Source organism: Coregonus lavaretus, assembly GCF_964263955.1.
Source record: "Coregonus lavaretus genome assembly, chromosome: 9".
NCBI lineage: Eukaryota > Metazoa > Chordata > Actinopteri > Salmoniformes > Salmonidae > Coregonus > Coregonus lavaretus.
Genome location: NC_139996.1, coordinates 27,922,491 through 27,928,552, shown reverse-complemented (window position 1 = coordinate 27,928,552; position 6,062 = coordinate 27,922,491). Strand labels below are relative to the sequence as shown.

The following is a 6,062-nucleotide window of genomic DNA, read 5'->3' as shown; positions in this document are numbered from 1 at the left end:
GCTGGTCTAGATTCTTTACCCCCAATGAAATATCGACCTATCAGGGGCATTGGAATCCGTAAGGCTGATGAATGTCAAATACTTATTAGAGCATAAGAATGTAGAAGTAGTAAGCCTATATTTCAATCAAACATTTAATCTTAGGTGGCAACATAATATAATATATGCCATTTGAAATAACTTTCTAGACTACATTTTCATTTCATAAACAAATATAGATTATAACTCAATCACGATTTACTTGATTTACTTACACATATAAAATATGGACTGTCCAGGGATATTTTACTGCCGATCTTGATAAGAAATGATCATCTCAGACACTTTTCTTTTAAAGTTGATAACATACAGTGCCTCCAGAAAGTATTCATACACCTTGACTTTTTCAAAATATTGTTGTATTACAGCCGGAATTTAAAATTGATTAAATTGAGATTTTGTGTCACTGGCCTACACACAATACACCATCATGTCAAAGTGGAATTATGTTTTTAGACATTTCTACAAATTCATTTAAAATGAAAATCTGAAATGTCTTGAGTCAATAAGTATTCAACCCCTTTGTTATGGCAAGCCTAAATAAGTTCAGGAGTAAAGATTTGCTTAACAAGTCACATAATAAGTTGCATGGACTCACTCTGTGTGCAATAATAGTGTTAAACATGATTTTTGAATGACTATCTCATCTCTGTACCCCACACATACAATTATCTGTAAGGTTCCCTCAGTCGAGCAGTGAATTTCAAACACAGATTCAACCTCAAAGACCAGAAAGGTTTTCCAATGCCTCTCAAAGAAGGGCACCTATTGGTAGATTGGTAAAAAAAAAAAAAGGTAAAAAATGAATATCCTTTGAGCATGGTGAAGCTATTAATTACACTTTGGATGGTGTATCAATACACCCAGTCACTACAACGACACAGGCATCCTTCCTAACTCAGTTGCCAGCAAGGAAGGAAACCGCTCAATGATTTCACCATGAGGCCAATGATGACTGGAAACAGTAACAGAGTTTAATGGCTGTGATAGGCGAAAACTGAGGATGGATCAACAACATTGTAGTTACTCCACAATACTAACCTAAATGACAGAGTGAAAAGAAGGAAGCCTGTACAGAATAAAAATATTCCAAAACATGCATCCTGTTTGTAATAAGGCACTAAAGTAAAAATGCAAAATCCATGGCAAATAAATTAACTTTACGTCCTGAAAACAAAGCACTATGTTTGGGGCAAGTCCAACACAACATATTACTGAGTACCACTCTTCATATTTTCAAGCATGGTGGTGGCTGCATCATGTTATGGGTATGCTTGTCATCAGCAAGGATTAAGGAGTGTTTTAGGATAAAAGGAATAGTGCTAAGCACAGGCAAAATCCTAGAGGAAAACCTGGTTCAGTCTGCTTTCCAACAGACACTTGGAGACAAATTCACCTTTGGAATTGGAAACGAAGAAAATAATTAGAATAGGCTACACTATCAACAGTAGTTTTCCATTCATACAACATGTCGGGTAAATTGCCACAATAGATCTTCCGAGGTAAATGAGGAAATACTTTATTTCAGTTGTACAGAATGATCGCCCTTAGTCTGTTCATAAAGTAGGACTAAGTTGTTCCGATGATAATACCAACCGGAGGGCGGAATGGTCTTGAAAAATGTTGGCTGCAATCAGACTAAAAGATAACCTTAGGGAATGGTAAATTGCTGCCAAATTTTGGTTGCAATTGAGATCAGCTGTGCGGGTGATTTTAGCATGTACTGTATTGATGGATTAATAACAAGAGATCAGCTGATTATAATCTGGTGGTTTTCGATGGTTGCAATTGGCCCATTATGTTGATTCCCATTTCATAATTTCTTAAATAATATATATTTTTGTGTAGACCCCAGGTTTATGAGTGTCCATCTGATCCCAGAGAGTGACAACCCTGAGGACGACAAGATCTACCTGTTCTTCAGAGAGAATGCTATGGATGGGGAACAAACAGGGAAGGCTACACATGCACGCATCGGACAGCTCTGCAAGGTACACACACATTCAGAACACAAACACAAACATTCAGAACAAACACACACTCAGACACCTCAGACTAAAACAGCTCCCTGGATCTCTAACAGAGTTGATGAGTGATGGTGTTTTCCATAAGGGTTTCTTTCATAACCAGTTATCTCTCTCCTCTCAGGTTATATTTAGGTTTGTTGTGTTTGGTGTGTCTCTCTTACTGAGGGAAACCTGAGAGAGAGAAGTGGTTTAAAAATGACACAGGAGCCAGAGCGAAAGAGAGAGAGAGTAAATAACAGTGGTGGTACTGTTACACTCTTAGAAAAAAAGGTTCCAAAAGGGTTCTTCGGCTGTTCCCGTAGGAGAACCCTTTTTGTTTCAAGGTACAACCCTTTTTGGTTTCAGGTACAACCCTTTTGGTTCCAGGTAGAACCCTTTTGGTTCCAGGTAGAACCCTTTTGGGTTCCTTGTAGAACCCTTTCTACAGAGGGTTCTACATGGAACCCAAAAGGGTTCTACCTGGAACCAAAAGGGTTCTACCTGAAACCAAAAATGGTTATTCAAAGGTTTCGCCTATGGGGACAGTCGAATAACCCTTTAAGGTTCTAGATAGCACCTTTTTTTCTAAGAGTGTAGGATGATGGCTGGTATTGGCAGAGACTGGTGTCTCCTCTGTCACCCTTTAGCCTGCCCAACACACACACACACACACACACACACACACACACACACAATTATGCACATAGACACACACACGCACACACACACCCTCCCAGCCTGATCTCTCTATGTGAGGTATCTGCTCTGCTCTTCTCTACTCAACACAATCCATTCATTATACAGAATGCCATATAAATTTAGGCTCAGCATATTTGGGGCGTCAGTCTAATAGACCATCATAAATCACTGTGGATCTGGATGTGTTTATTCTCTCTATCTCACACTGGGAGCCTGTATTCTGTCGATGTGTGCAGAAAAACAAACACGCACATGCAGACTCAAGTCACTTGTGTTTGATAAAGTATTATGAGAATCTGTAAGACAGCTGCATTAAGCCATTGTTGTCTTTTCAGGTGTCAATCATAGTTAATATAATAAAATGAAGTTACTGTATTGTAGTATTATTTTGTAGGGGAATACAGTAAATGTTTGAGAGGTTCATTCTGTGTTTCCTATATCAGAATGACTTTGGAGGCCACAGGAGTTTGGTGAATAAGTGGACTACCTTCTTGAAGGCCAGACTGGTGTGTTCTGTACCTGGACTCAATGGCATAGACACACACTTTGACGAACTACGTGAGTGTTTACATCAGCGTTTGTGTTGCATGTTATGTGTGTCTGTGTGGCTGGAAAAGGGGGCTGTAGTGTGTGTGGGTGTGTTTTGGGCAAACAAATATCACATGTATTGGATGTAGTCTATCACAGTGCCATCCACAGTGCCATCACCAAGCCCCATATACTACCTACCATTGTGACCTGTACGCTCTCGTTGGCTGGCCCTCACTACATATTCGTCTCCAAACCCACCCGTAGTATGCGCTCCAGCAGGTATATCCAATTATTGGGCCGACTCTTTTCTCTGTGTATATCAATGATGTCGCTCTTACTGCTGGTGACTCTCAGATCCACCTCTACACAGACGACACCATTTTGTAAACATCTGGCCCTTCATTGGACACTGTGTTAACAAACCTCCAAACGAGCTTCAATGCCATACAACACTCCTTCAGCAGCCTCCAACTGCTCTTAAACACTAGTAAAACTAAATGCATGCTCTTCAATCGAACGCTGCTGGCACCCGCCCACCCGACTAGAATCACTACTCTCGACGGGTTTGACCTAGGGTATGTGGACAACTACAAATACCTAGGTGTCTGGTTAGACTGTAAACTCTCCTTCCAGACTCACATTAAGCATCTCCAATCCAAAGTTAAATCTAGAATCGGCTTCCTATTTCGCAACAAAGCCTCCTTCACTCATGCTGCTAAACATGCCCTCGTAAAACTGACTATCCTACCGATCCTTGACTTCGGCGATGTCATATACAAAATAGCTTCCAACACTCTACTCAGCAAATTGGATGTAGTCTATCACAGTGCCATCCGTTTTGTCACCAAAGCCCCATATACTACCCACCATTGTGACCTGTACGCTCTTGTTGGCTTGTCCTCACTACATATTCGTCGCCAAACCCACTGGCTCCAGGCCATCTATAAATCACTGCTAGGCAAATCCCTGCCTTATCTTAGCTCATTGGTCACCATAGCAACACCCACCCGTAGTATGCGCTCCAGCAGGTATATCTCACTGGTCATCCCCAAAGCTAACACCTCCTTTGGCCGCCATTCCTTCCAGTTCTCTGCTGCCAATGACTGGAACGAATTGCAAAAATCTCTGAAGCTGGAGACTCTTATCTCCCTCACAAACTTTAAGCATCAGTTGTCAGAGCACCTAACCGATCACTGCACCTGTACACAGCCCATCTGTAATTAGCCCACCCAACTACCTCATCCCCATATTGTTATTTATTTAGCTAATTTGCACACCAGTATCTCTATTTGCACATCATCGCTTGCACATCTATCATTCCTGTTTTAATAATAATTGTAATTATTTTGCACTATGGCCTATTTATTGCCTTACCTCCATAACTTGCTACATTTGAATACACTGTATATATATTTTCTGTTGCATTTTTTACTTTATGTTTTGTTTTACCCCATATGTAACTCTGTGTTGTTGTTTTTATCGCACTGCTTTGCTTTATCTTGGCCAGGTCGCAGTTGTAAATGAGAACTTGTTCTCAACTGGCTTACCTGGTTAAATAAAGGTGAAAAATAAAATAAAAAATAATAATAATTGTTCCATAGTTTTGATGTCTTCACTATTATTCTACAATGTAGAGAATAGTAAAAATAAAGAAAAACCCTTGAATGAGTAGGTGTGTCCAAACTTTTGACTGATACTGTATTCCAGTCTACTGTATTATGTTTCTTCCCGACGCTAACTCTTCTTTTGGTTGTTTTTGTTCTCAGAGGATGTGTTTCTGATGAGCGCTAAGGATCCTAAGAACCCCACCATCTATGCAGTGTTCACTACATCCAGGTACTTACTTCTGTCAGCCACCTGTCTACACTCCCATTGGAGAAGTATGATTAACCTATTTCTTTCCTCTCTCTCTCTCTCTCTCTCTCTCTCTCTCTCTCTCTCTCTCTCTCTCTCTCTCTCTCTCTCTCTCTCTCTCTCTCTCTCTCTCTCTCTCTCCCTCAGTAACATCTTCAAGGGTTCAGCAGTGTGTCTGTACAGCATGGCAGACATCAGAAGGGTGTTTTTAGGTCCCTATGCCCACAGGGACGGCCCTAACTATCAGTGGGTTCCCTTCCCGGGACGGGTACCATACCCACGACCCGGCACGGTGAGGGGTCTTTGGGTGGGGGAGGGGAGGGACACACTTTACTTAAAGGGGCTATAAATAAGGCATTCACACCACCTTTAGAAAGTTTTGTATTGTAAACTAGTGGAAGAAATTGGACATGAAGGTACGGATCCACATAGTAATGGATGTATTTGAATCCACAGTGCCCCAGCAAGACATTCGGAGGATTTGATTCGACAAAGGACTTGCCTGATGATGTCATAACATTTGCGAGAGGACACCCAGCGATGTTTAACCCAGTGTATCCCATCAACAACCGACCAATCATAGTCAAGACGGACACGGACTACCAGTTCACACAGATAGTGGTGGACAAAGTGGAGGCTGAGGACGGACAGTATGACGTCATGTTCATAGGCACAGGTACACACACACACACAAACACACACACCCACACACACACACACACACACACATGCACACACACGCATGTGCACACACACACACACATACACACACACACTAAGTCATGTGTGTATGTTGTTTATGTGTTGTAGATATGGGTACAGTGCTAAAGGTGGTGTCCATCCCCAGAGGGTCCTGGCATGACCTGGAGGAGGTTCTACTAGAGGAGATGACTGTGTTCAGGGTAGATCACGCCTACTGCTATCAGATCATGT

The 6,062-nt window shown here is 41.5% G+C and overlaps 1 pseudogene across 1 annotated transcript in view; it reads left to right on the top strand.

Moving 5' to 3' along the window:
* The window catches only part of LOC311134915 (semaphorin-3ab-like), a 43,891-nt pseudogene that overhangs the window by 34,453 nt on the left and 3,376 nt on the right, over positions 1–6,062 (top strand). Inside the window, exons 6-11 of the transcript in view lie at positions 1,789–2,030; positions 3,188–3,302; positions 5,042–5,111; positions 5,277–5,421; positions 5,586–5,805; positions 5,940–6,031. The product of the transcript in view is annotated as a semaphorin-3ab-like (transcript). The remainder of the gene's footprint in view (positions 1–1,788; positions 2,031–3,187; positions 3,303–5,041; positions 5,112–5,276; positions 5,422–5,585; positions 5,806–5,939; positions 6,032–6,062) is intronic.